Source organism: Apodemus sylvaticus, chromosome 21 (genome assembly GCF_947179515.1).
Source record: "Apodemus sylvaticus chromosome 21, mApoSyl1.1, whole genome shotgun sequence".
Classification (NCBI taxonomy): Eukaryota; Metazoa; Chordata; class Mammalia; order Rodentia; family Muridae; genus Apodemus; species Apodemus sylvaticus.
Window position 1 is genome coordinate 30,386,043 of NC_067492.1, and position 14,017 is coordinate 30,400,059.

The 14,017-nt window shown below is 37.1% G+C and overlaps 1 pseudogene; it reads left to right on the forward strand.

Moving 5' to 3' along the window:
* Nucleotides 1–910: 910 nt before the first annotated feature.
* On the forward strand, nt 911–1,889 carry LOC127672110 (phosphoglycerate kinase 1-like; annotated as a pseudogene).
* The last annotated feature ends 12,128 nt before the right edge of the window (nt 1,890–14,017 follow it).

Consider the following 14,017-nt stretch of genomic DNA (forward strand, 5'->3'; position numbering starts at 1 on the left):
AATGTGTAGTATACTTTCAATGCTTTGTGATATTTTATATGCTATTTTGAATTATTTTGTGCATGAAATAAAATTCATTTACAATCAGCCCTTGTAAATCAAAAGTGTGATAGATGTAAACCTACAATGTCACAGAATCTATATTGGCAGTCACTCATGGCATTGCCATTGTTATTGTTCCTGTCTGAATTTACATGCTACCAATCAGACCACTGCTTACACTTCACTCTTAATTACCAAAATGAATAATATATTAATATATTATATTATTAATTATAATATATGTTATAATAATTATATTATATATAATATAATTATTTATATAGTTATATTATATAAATTATTTATTATTATTATTATATTGGTGGTGGTAGTGCTGATTATGGTGATGGTAATGATGATATTGGCATATCCTTGGTCAGGAATGTTACTAAATGTTCATTGACTAATGTCTTGTTTGAGCTTTGTATTACTGGGAGTTTGTAGGACCTTTAAGAGGTAGAGCCTATTGAGAGGTATTTCATTAACTAAGGTCTTTCCTAGGAGAAAACAGAACTCTTCTTCCTACTTTCTTTGGCTTCACAGATTGATTGATATTTTTGTTTTTTCACGCAGTTCTACCCTGCTGTATTCCCTCAGCACAAATCCAAGGCAGTGGGGCAAACCTAACATGGCCCTCTGAAAAGTGAGACAAAATACACATGTTTTATCTCTATAGTTAACTCTTCCTGGTATTTATTACAAGAGTAAAGAAAAAGCTAGCACGTATAGCCATTAACAAAGTGAAAGAAACCTTGTGTTCTAGGTTACTCAATAGCCCAAGAGCATCACCAAAACAACTTTATTTGCTGTTATCCAAAAGCAGCAAGCCATAGATTCCACCAAAACCAAATATTTTTTCCTGAAAGGTATGTATGTGCTGGTTGATTGTGTGGGCCCAGAAGACGATAATGTCTGGGATTCCATCGTCTGGGACTGTCATCCTGCTGGAGAACCTTCTCTTTCATGTAGAGGAAGAAGGGAAGGGAAAAGAAGCTTCTGAGAACAGGTTAAAGCTGAGCAGGCCAACATTGATGCTTTCTGAGCCTCACTTTCTAAACTAGGAGATGTCTATGTCAATGATGCTTTTGGAGTTGCACACCAAGCCCACAGCTCCATGGTGGGTATGAATCTGCCACAGAAGGCTGGTGGGTTTTTGAAGAAGAAGAAGGAGCTGAACTACTTTGCCATGGTTTTGGAGAGTCCAGAGAGACCTTTCCTGGCTATCTTGGGAGTAGCTAAATTTGTAGACAAATCCAGATGATCAATAATATGCCAGGCAAAGTCAATGAGAAAAGTGTGTTGGTGGCATGGATTTTCTCTTCCTTAAGATGCTCAACGACATGGAGATTGGCACATCTCTCTCTGTATGATGAAGAAGGAGCCAAGATTGTCAGAGATCTTATGTCCAAAGCTGAGAAAATGGTGTGAAGATTACTTTGCCTGTTAACTTTGTCACTGCTGACAAACTTGGTGAGAATGACAAAATTGACCAAGCTACTGTGGCCTCTGGTATACCTGCTGGTTGGCTGGGCTTGGATTGTGGTACTAAGAGTAGTAAGAATTATGCTGAGGACCTGGCCCAAGCTAAGCAGATTCTTTGGAATGGTCCTGTTGGAGTATTTGAATGGGAAGCCTTTGCCAGGGGATCCAAGTCACTCATGGATGAGGAGGTGAAAGTCACTTCTAGGGGATGCATCACTATCATAGGTGGTGGAGACACTGCTACTTGCTGTGCCAAATGGAGCACAGAGGATAAAGTCAGTCACGTGAGCACTGGGGGCGGTGCCAGTCTAGAGGTCCTGGAAGGTAAAGTCCTTCCTGGGATGGTTGCTCTCAGCAATGTTTAGTGTTTTCTTTCCTACCTTTGGTTCCTGTGCAGAGCCCCTCAGTCAACCTAGAGTTTTCTGCATCTCCATCTGGTGTTAGCACAAGATTCAGCTAGTGACCAAGATGCAGCACCAGGAACCCTTAAACAGTTGCATAGCCTCTTAGCTCTTCTTTCCTGCATCGGGATTTTTCTCCATTCTTCAAGATCCCACTTTTAATTCCTTAGTGACTAAAACCACTGTTCACTGTAGAGGGCGACTATTTATATTTTGCCTGTGAAAGGAAGTGAGCAGTAAAAGCATAGCTCTCTTTGATGTATGTAGCCTCTGGTTAGCTTTGTCACTGTTCATGACTCAGCGTGTAAATACGATGAAATCCCATCCTTAAGTTTGGAGAAGTTGATGATCTATTAAACAATAAAGATGTACACTGGGGAAAAAATATCAGCTAAAGAGTCAGATGACAGAAACTTTGGAGAATAGGAGGTGTTTGAAGGTAAACTTTTTCAAATTTCTCCTCGAGTCACTAGCCTCATTGGCTATCATGGAGATTGTTCTAAATTTTCATAAATAGTTTCTTGTGTTACTAATGCACACTGGTTTCAGCCCACTCCAAACTGAGCTCATCTTTTCCTTAGGTTAGGTACAGGCATCTCCTATACAGTACTGATATCATTTTTGTTATATCTATTATTGTAACTAATGGGTCAAGAACCATTTCGGCTATTTTATTTACTAGTTGAATGAAAGACTAGAACATTGCTGGAGATGTTAAAGCCTTCTCCAATAGCATTCTTTTGTTTGTTTGTTTGCTTGCCTTCTTGTTTGTTTTTGTGGATACAGATGTTGAGCCTAAAGAGCTTTGGACCTGCTAGGAAAGCATGCTAATACTGGGTGATGTCCTGTCTCCTTTTGTGCTTTTTTTTTCTATATTCTTTGTTTACATTCTGAATGCTTTCCCCTTTCCCGGTTCCCCCCTCCCCCACTGTCTCATAAACCCTCTTCCCTTCACCTATTTCCTAATCACCCTCCACATTTCCCTGTCCTGGTACTTCCCTACAATGGTGGATCAATTCTTTTCAGAGCCAGGGCCCTCTCTTTCCCTCTTATTGGGTTTCATTTGATATGCTAACTGTGTCTTGAGAATTCAGAGCTTCTGGGCTAATTAATATCCACTTATCAGTGATTGCATTCCATGTCTTTCTTTTGTTTTTGTTTTTTTAATATTTTTATTTTCTATATTCTTTGTTTACATTTCAAATGATTTCCCCTTTCCCCGGATCCCCACTCCCCATATATCCCATAAACCTTCTTGTCTTTCTTTTGTGATTGGGTTACCTCACTTAGGATGATATTTTCCAGTTCCAACCATTTGCCTAAGAATTTCATGAATTCATTGTTTTTAATTGCTGAGTCTTTTGTGCTTTTTAAAATGATAGTATCCCACCAAAACGCTCAAACTGAATATGCATTTATTTTGTAGCCAAGGCAGGCCATGAGTTTGATATCTTTCTGTCTCATTTTTGCTAGAAGCTTAGATGATCAGTCTGTGTCATCAAGATCTCCAGTATCATTTCTGGCATTTCATAATCCCCATGTGCTTCATTACCAAACATTGTAAAAGTCTATTGTAAGAGTCTAATGCAGTGGCTTTTCTTAAACTTTGGCAACGAATCTGCCAATCATTTAGAGCCTCCTTTGATTCTTACCTTGAGATTAAAGATCTTTGCTGTTTTATGAATGCCATTCCATTGAGCGGCCTGCCTGGAATCCTGCAATGGTGGTAGATCCAGTCTTTCAATGCTTGACTGACACCTTCACTTTTAGCTTTATGTAATGATTTTTCTGTCTTTTCATTAACTTGTCTGTCACTTTAAGCACAGAACTCTAGCAGTATGTCTGTCTATTTCAATTCAGAAATGGTTGTCTTTTGTAACAACACCTTTTGTAAGAGGTTGTACAAAAACCACTCCATATTTTCTACAATAGATTGAGTCTCCATGCCAATGATAAATGTATGTTTCTTCATTTTTTTGTTGCTGTCATCCTTAAAGGCATTCATGAGTCTTTTTATTTTCCAAAAATATCAGCACACATCAGAATTGAAAGCAAACAAATACAACCTATGTAGGTTTGGTTTCATATGTTACACTGGGCAATATGTCCATGGATGCCGAAACTATATCATAGTACAGCGGCTATCATCTTTTGCAGACAGTTGGTAAATTGTTTCCTTAATGCATTTGAACCACAACCTGGATGAAGTCAGGTGTGTTTGTTTGCATTTGTGGTTCCATAACAGTGCTCAAAATGTTTAAAATTTAGAACATTTTGAACTTGAGGTTTTCAGATTAGGCATGCTCCACTTCCAATAACAAAGCATTTCCCCGATGATAATAAGAATAAAATAGAATACAAAATGCAACATGTCTTGTTACATACTCACAAAGGTCCACTTTGTTGGCTTAAACTTGAATTGTGCCCAAAAAATAGAAATAGTTACGTTTATTGAATTATTCTTCTATTATATCAACCCTTATTCTGTAACAATGTAGTTTTAGATCTAGCAACATCATGAAATTAAGTACTACAGTTAGGTGATTTATTCAATGCAAAGAGAATAAAAAAAATTTTTACATTGGTAAGAGGGGTAGAATAGGTAAAAATGTGCTATATGCCAGAGTTTTATAGAAAAGAAGATATTGGGAGATGCAATCAGAAAATTAAATCAAATGCATCTGAAAATGTTTTCAGAGGTTTTAAGTATTAACAGATTGTATGTTCTTTTGGCCTTTGCTGTTCCATTTAATTCCGAGCAACAAAGGGATAAACATAATCTGAAAATGTAAAAATTGGGAAGCAAGAATCATCCTGTTGTAGTGTATTACATATCTAGTTATCACTGAGTAGAGATGTAAACTGAAATTCAATATGCTTGACTTTGAAATTAGACTTTTGAAATCTTGTTACGCTTGAGAAACTTTATTTAACCTCACAATCTCAGAGTTTTCTTATCTGTAAAGGGGGAGAATAATTTCTATAATAGAGAGCTAGCATGCATATATTCCATGATGCCAAACGAAGAGAAAGGAAGCATTTCTAACGTGTAATTGTAATAATATCAGTAACAGTAAATAGATTATAGCTTCTAGCTCCTCTCTTCTGTCTTGTTTTCTGTAACAGCATTATTGTCATTGGAATGGGCTTTCAGTAGCTTCTAGGGAAGAATAATGCTGGTTTGTCCAAATCAACTTTCTTGGATTAAAAAAAAAAGAATAGACATGATTTACATTATAATTAAATAGAATTTAAAAACTCAGATTCTCTTTCTTTTCAAATCTGTTGTACTATTCTCTCTCTCATGGTAATGACATGTCCAAAGCCACAAGAGAAATTGCATTGACCTATTCCACAAGAAACAAATTGCACTAATATAAAATAAATACATGTTATTATACTCTACTTTGATACCTTTGATATCATAGTTTTCCATTTATGTTGAAAAAATACTAATAGGATACCTAATTATTTAAATAAAAGGAGTAAAATAAACAGTTATTTAATGTTAAATGCATTATTTGTGACTAATTATATATTTAACATCTTTAATGATTTTAATTATTCACATATATAATTAAATAGTTTTTCAATTGATTTATGAGTGTAGCTTTTTAAATTATTAAGTAGCTTTTAAATATCTTGGACTTATTAATAAACCAAAATTCCATCAGGAGTGACAGAGTGACAATAATGATAAAGATGTAACGAGGCCATTCTCCAATAATAAAATTCTCAGAAATGCACATCTTATAAATGAACCTATATGAGAGCAACCATTGATTTCTATTTCTAAGGGCATGGAGTTTACAACACTGATAAAATGATTTTAATAAAATTAAATATGCAATCATATAAAAAACAAACAAAAAATCAGTAACACAGAAGTCTAAACTATCAGTGTCTGTCTACTTAGAAATTACTCAATTATCCATGAACTTTAAAGCTAGAACTTTCCTTAGAAACATCAACCAGTGAATCACATGTCGCATACTAAAACCACATAATCACAGTTTCAATTAACTAGTGTGTGAAAAAAATAATAATTCACTAACAAATTCACCATGGAATGCCAGATTTTTATCTGAATTTTTGATTTTTACATCATCTTTTTGAACTTGGAACTTTTCCCAATTCAGTGTTCAGTATTCTAAATGTCACACTACTGATTATCAATGTGCCATTAAGGACACTCTCTGAAACTGAACCCTTAGATTATAAAGCCTGCTGCTCAGAATTCTCAGTTCACATTATACAAAAATATCAGCATCTGTAGTTAAAAAATAAAAAATGTCAGATAATCTTTTTTAGTCAGCAAATTATTGTACAACATTTAAATAAAATTGAATAAAGTTCTCTTCATTCTAGAACTTTAGGAATACTCAGATTTTTCAGCAACTTAGTATGAAGAATGCTCGTTAACAAAAATATTAAAAACCAACCCACAGTATGATCTCTTTTTTGCATATAACATTGTTGAATCTAGTGCTTTTAATGACTATTTATAAGAATTTGTCTATTATATATTTATTTTGCCAAATAAACTTTTCTAAGATTGAATGTTGGTTAGGCAACTTATATACAGTTAAGTTCTAGTGTCCTGATCTGCTAAATGGAATTAATACCTTAAGAAATATGAAACCGAGAAAGCCTTAGGTGTATGTTTATTATAGTCGTGCTCATAACAGATAACGTATGGTTCAGCTTCAGTATCTATCAAAAGATTAATATAAGCATGATCCACATACACCACAGAGTTTCATTCAGCCTTAAAGAATTATAAAAAGTGTCACTGGCTGACTGAGTGGGCAGATACAGCCAGGAGCACAGGGGACACCAGAGTGCAGAATAGCTGGGACAGCATCCTCCAGGGCTAAACCTGCACTCAGGAGCTGGGCAGCACCATAGCCATCTGTGTACCAATCCTGCCAGCGGAGAACTGCTCTGCAGGGAGTGATTTGACTCCCAGGTTTAGAGGTGAGGCCACCATCTTCTCTCCAAAGACTCAGCAGGCTGGTACAGCCAGGAGCATAGGGAACACAGGAGCAGCAGAGCAACTGGGACAGGGTCAGTCCAGGCTCCACCTGCACCCAAGAGCTGAGCAGTGCCACAGAACTCTGTGCCACAGGAGAGCCAGTCACCCAGGGGTGCTGAGACAGGCTTGCAGGCCCATAAGAGGTACACACCCCAGTCAGAGACAGCAGGACCAACTAATACCAGACATAACCAGATGGCAAAAGGCAAATGTAGGAATGTTACCAACAGAAATCAAGACAACATGGCACCATCAGAATCGAATTCTCCCGCAACAGCAAGTCCAGGATACCCCGACACACTGGGAAGGCAAGACTTGGATTTAAAATCACAGTTCATGATGCTGATGGAGGGCTTCAAGAAGGACATAAATAACTCCCTTAAAAAATTACAGGAGAACATAGGTAAACAGGTAGAAGGCCTTAAAGAATTACAGGAACGCACCACCAAATAGGCGAAGGAATAGGACAAAACCATCCAGGATCTAAAAACAGAAGTAGACACAACAAAGAAATTACAAAGAACTTCAAATCAATTTCTCTTATGAATACTGATGCAAAAATATTCAATAAAATTCTTGCCAACCAAATCCAAGAACACATCAAATGATCATTCACCATGATCAAGTACACTTAATCACAGGTATGCAGAGATGGTTCAATGTATGGAAATCCATTAATGTAATCCATTACATAAACAAACTCAAAGAAAAAACACATGGTCATTTCATTAGGTGCTGAAAAAGCATTTGACAAAATTCAGTATCCTTTCATGTTAAAAGCCTTGGAAAGATCAGGAATTCAATGCTCATACCTAAACACTGAAAAAGCAATATACAGCAAAGAAGTAGCCAACATCCAACTAAATAGAGAGAAACTTAAAGCAATTCTACTAAAATCAGAGACTAGACAAGGCTGTCCTCTCTCTCCATATTTATTCAATGTAATACTTGAAGTTCTAGGTAGAGCAATTAGACAACAAAAGGAGGTCAAAGGGATACAAATTGGAAAGGAAGAAATCAAACTATCACTGTTTGCAGATGGTATGATATTATAGTTAAGTGACCCAAAAACTCTACCAGAGAACTCCTACAGCTGATAAACAACTTCAGCAATGTAGCTGGATATAAAATTAACTCAAACAAATCAGTAGCCTTCCTATATACTCAAAGGATAAACAGGTTGAGAAAGAAATTAGGGAAACAACACCCTTCACAATAGTAACAAGATAAAATATCTTGGTGTGACTCTAACCAAACAAATCAAAGAACGGTGTGGCAAGAACTTCAAGTCTCTGAAGAATGAAATTGAAGAAGATCTCAGAAGATGGAATGATCTCCCATGGTCATGGATTGGCAGGATTAATATAGTAAAAATGGCCATCTCGCCAAAAGCAATATACAGATTCAATGCAATTCTCATCAAATTTCCAACCCAATTCTTCATAGAGTTAGAAAAACCAATTCTCAAATTGATCTGGAATAACACAAAAACCAGGATAGCTAGAACTATTCTCAACAGTAAAAGAACTTCTGGTGGAATCAGTATCCAGGACCTCAAGCAGTACTACAGAGCAATAGTGTTAAAAAACTGCAGGGTATTGATATAGTGACAGGCAGGTAGATCAATGGAATAGAATTTAAGAGTCAGAAATAAACCCGCATGCCTATTGGTCACTTGATCATTGACAAAGAAGCTAAAACTATCCACTGGGAAAAAAAATTAGACTTTTCAACAAATGGTGCTGGTTCAAGTGGCAGTTAGCATGCAGAAAAATGCAAATCAATCCATACTTATCTCCTTGTACTAAGCTCAAGTCTAAGTGGATCAAGTACCTCCACATAAAACTAGACACATTGAAACTGCAAGAAAAGAAACTGGGTAAGAGCCTTGAGTATATGGGCATAGGGGAAATTTTCCTGAACAGAATACCAATAGCTTATGCTCTAAGATCAAGAATTGACAAATGGGACCTCATAAAATTACAAAGATTCTGTAAGGCAAAAGACACTGTCAATAAGACAAAAAGGGAACCAACAAATTGGGAAAAGATCTTTTCCAGCCCTAAATCAGACAGAGTGTTAATATCCAATGTATACAAAGAACTCAAGATGTTAGACTCCAAGAGCTAAATAACCCTATTAAAAATGGGGTGTAGAGCTAAACAAAGAATTTTCACCCGAGGAATATTGAATGGCTGAGAAGCACCTAAACAAATATTCAACCTCCTTAGTCATCAGGGAAATGCAAATCAAAACCCTGAGATTTCACCTCACACCTGTCAGAATGGCTAAGATCAAAAACTCAGGAGACAACAGGTGCTGATGAGAATGTGGAGAAAGAGGAACACTCCTCCACAGCTGGTACAACCTCTCTGGAAATCAGTGTGGTGGTTCTTCAGAAAACTGGGTATAATACTATTGGAAGACCCTGCTATTCCACTTCTGGTCATATACCCAGAAGATTCTCCAGCATGTAATAAGGACACATGCTCCACTATATTCTTAGCAGTCCTATTTATAATAGTCAGAAGTTTGAAAGAACCCAGATGTCCCTCAAAGGAGGAGTGAATACAGGAAATGTGGTATATTTACACAATGGAGTACTACCCAGCTATTAAAAATAATGAATTCTTAAAATAATTAGGCAAATGGGTGGAACTGGAAAATATCATCCTGAGTGAAGTAACCCAATCACAAAAGAACATGCATGGTATGCACTCACTGATAAGTGGATATTAGCCAAGAAGCTTGGAAGGCCCAAGACACACACAATTCACATATTAAATGATGCCCAAGAAGAAGGAAGAACAAAGGATGGATACTCTGGTCCTTCTTAGAAAGGGGAACAAAATACCCACAAAAGGAAGTACAGAGACAAAGTATGGAGCAGAGTCAGAGGGAAGGACCATCCAGATACTACCCCACCTAGTGATTCATCCCGTATATAATTACAATACCCAGATATTTTTATTGATGACCACAAGTACTTGCTGACTTGACCTGGACATAGTTGTCACCTGGGAGGCTTTGCTAGTGCATGACAAATACAGACAAGGACCCTCTCAGACAGCCATTGAACTGAGCAGAGCATCCCCAATAGGGGAGCTAGAGAAAGGATGTAAGGAGGTGAAGGGTTGTGCAGAGACATAGGAGGAACATCAATATGAACTACCCAGTACTCCCAGAGCTCCCAGGGCCAAAACCGTCAACCAGCGAGTGCACATGGTGTTACTCATGGCTCCAGCACATAGGCAGCAGAGGATGGCCTTGTTGGACATCAAAGGGAGGAGAGGCCCTTATTCCTGGAAAGGTTTGATGCTGCAGTGTGGTTTAATTCTGGGACAGGGAAGCTGGAAGGATTGTGGAACAAGAGGAGGATAGATGGGTTATGGGTAACTAGGAAAGAGTACATGAATTGAAATGTAAATGAAGAATATATCTAATAAAAAAATTTTAAAAAATAGCTCAAACAAATCAGTAGCCTTCCTATATTCAAAGGATAAACAGGCTGAGAAAGACATTAGGGAAACGACATTTTTCACAATAGTCACAAATAATATAAAATACGTTACTGAGCAAGTAAAAGATCTGTATGACAACAACTTCAAATTTCTGAAGAAAGAAATTGAAGAAGATTACAGAAGATGGAATGATCTCCCATGCGCATGGGTTGGCAGGGTTAATGTAGTAAAAATGGCTATCTTGCCAAAAGCAATTTACAGATTCAATGCAATCCCCTATCAAAATTCCAACTCAATTCTTCAGAGAGTTAGAAAGAGCAATATCCAAATTTATCTGGAATAACAAAAAACCCAGGATAGTGAACACTATTCTCAACAAAAACTTCTGACAGAATCACCATCCATCACCTCAAGCTTTACTACAGAACAATAGTGATAAAAACTGTATGGTATTGGTACGGAGACTGGCAGGAAGATCAGTGGAACAGAATTGAAGATCTAGAAATGAACTCATACACCTATGGTCACTTCATCTTTGACAAATGAGCTAAAATCATCCACTGGGAGAAAAATAGCCTTTTCAACAAATGGTGCTGGGTTAACTGAGAGTCAACATGTAGAAGGATGCAAATTGATCCATTCTTATCTCCTTGTACAAAGTTCAAGTCCAAGTGGATAAAGGACCACCACATAAAACCAGACATTCTGAATCTAGTAGAAGAGAAAGTGGGAAGAACTTGGAGCACATTGTCACAGGGGAAAATTTCCTGACTAGAACACCAATAGTTTACACTCTAAGATCAAGAATTAACAAATGAAACCTCATAAAATTGCACAGCTTTTGTAAGGCAAAGGACACTGCTAATAGGACAAAACAACAACCAATAGGTTGTGAAAAGATCTTTACCAATCCTACATCTGATAGAGGGCTAATATCCTATATAGACCAAGAACTCAAGAAGATAGACTCCAGAGAACCAAATAAACATCTTTAAAAAATGGAGTACAGAGCTAAACAAAGAATTCTCAACTGAGGAATACCGGATAGTTCAGAAACACATAAAGAAATGTTCAACATCCTTAATCATCAGGGAAATGCAAGTCAAAAACCTCTGAGATGCCACCCCATCAGTGAGATCTCACCAGTCAGAATGGCCAAGATCAAAATCTCATGGGAGAGCAAATGCTGGAGAGGACATTGAGAAAGAGGAACACTATTCCATTGCTGGTGCAAATGCAAGCTGTTTTGTAAAACCACTCTGGAAATAAGTTTGGTGGTTCCTCAGAAAATTGGACATAGCACTACCTGAGGACCCAGCTATACCACTCCTGGGCATATACCCAGATGATGCTCCAACATGTAATAAGGACACATGCTCTGCTATATTCATAGCAGCCTTATTTATAATAGCCAGAATCTTGAAAGAACCCAGATGTCCCTCAACAGAGGAATGGGTACAGAAAATGTGGTATATTTACACAATGGAGTACTGCTCGGCCTTTTAAAAAAATGAATTCATGAAATTCTCAGGCAAATGAATGGATTTAGAAAATATTGTCCTGAGTGAGGTGACCCAATCACAAAAGATCACAAATGGTATGCATTTGCTGATAAGTGGATTTTAGTCTAAAAGCTCAGAACACACAAGATGCAACTCACAGACTACATGAGGCTCAAGAAGGAAGACCAATGTGTGGAAAGTGGATCAAAATAACTATGGCTCACAACCAACAAATAGAATTAACATAGGGTCTTCTAGGGAAGATCAAGAGAAAGGACCCAAGTTGCAGAAGAGTTTTGCAGCTCTGCAGGAGGAACAATAATATGTATCGACCAGTAACCCCAGAGCTCCGAGGGACTAAACCACCAACCAAAGAGAACACCTGGAGGGACCCAGGGCTCCAGATACATATGTAGCAGAAGATGACCATTTTAGACATCAATGAGAGGAGAGACTATTGGTACTGTGAAGGCTTGATTCCCAAGAATAGGGGAATGTAAGTCAGGAGATTGAGGGGGAGCTACAGGGGGAGGGAGGATGGGATAGGGGATTTTCAGAGGGGTAACATGAAATGGGGATACCATTTGAAATGTAAATAAAGCAGATATTTAATAAAAAAGAAAAAGTGTCACCTGCAGAGAAAAATAGATGCAGCTAGAGATGATCACGCAAAACAAAATCAATTATGGTTAGCCAAATATCGTGGGTTTTATCTCAATGTAGGTCCTATATTTTATACAGGTATAAGAAGTCATTCCTGTGAATGCCATGAAGAAGTGGGACTGTCTGGTGAATACAGTGTGCTAGCAGACAAAGGCAGGGTGGGAAACAGAGGATATGAGAGATAAATATGGTCAAATACACAATGTACTCACATGAAAATATCTTTATGAAATCCATTACTAGTAAAATGAACATATTTCAATAAAAATAAAGCCTCCTTAAAAGTAGTTATAAACACAAAATGAGGCTATTCATCCATTAGGCTTAGCATGAACTTGGCAGATAATAATAAATGTCATATAGCTATACCTGGACCGAGTCATTCAATACTCTGAAGTGCCTTGAGTGAAGAAATTGACACAGGAATCCTGTAATTTAGCCATTATAAACTGCCTGTGTTCATTTCTGGGCTATGATTTTTATCATTAAAACAACAATGGATAAGGTACTTAAACACTTTGTGCCTGCCTTTTGAAGTGCCTAAAATATAGGTCATTCCAGTGGTCATCTTGAGATTACAATGCCACTCATATATAGAAAGTGTCTGCATGAGGGTGAGAACACTGTGAATGTTATCCACATTTTCCATTGACTAAAATATACATTCTCAGAATTACTGCAATCTTTTTCAATGATACTTACTTAATGCTGTTTGAGAGAATGATAGAGTGCAAATTTTACAAAATTATTTACAGTTTAAATGGTCCTCAGAAAATAGATACATGCAAGCATTCATCATATTTCTATTGTATGATAGATATTGAATATACATTAGTTTATCTAAAATTCTGCAACAATCTTCAGAGGCAACATTATCATCTACAGTGACAAAGAAAATGAGTCGCTCTCACAAAGTTTGAACATCTTGACCGGAATGCACTTAATAACTGTGGTGAGACTGGGGTTTGGATCTATTATAGTAGACCACCTAAAGCATTCCCACTGCAGATATATATGAGACTTACACTTCATGGCAACTTAACAGACATGTCTTTTCTAATCATCCAGTTTAACACATTAGTGTGAAAGTACTTTCTAACAGAAAGGCTAGTGATATGCCGTGATGATAGAGTGCATACACCCTATTCAGTGTCTATTGCTTCTTTTAGTATTTCCACTTTATTAAGGAAAGTAACAGCTATAAGTATATCTATTCATATCATTGAAGGTAGGCAGACATAACAAGGTGTGATGGTTCATGAACAGACTGAGGACAAAGAATAAAGCAGATATAAAGATGGAGAACAAACCAAATCTCTCTTTAATAGATTCTACATGGCTTGTCCTTCTCCTGTGGCATTAAGGTCTATCATTACCTTACTGCTTATCTGTTTACTTAAGATCTCTCCAATACTTTCATAAGGGCCTTTA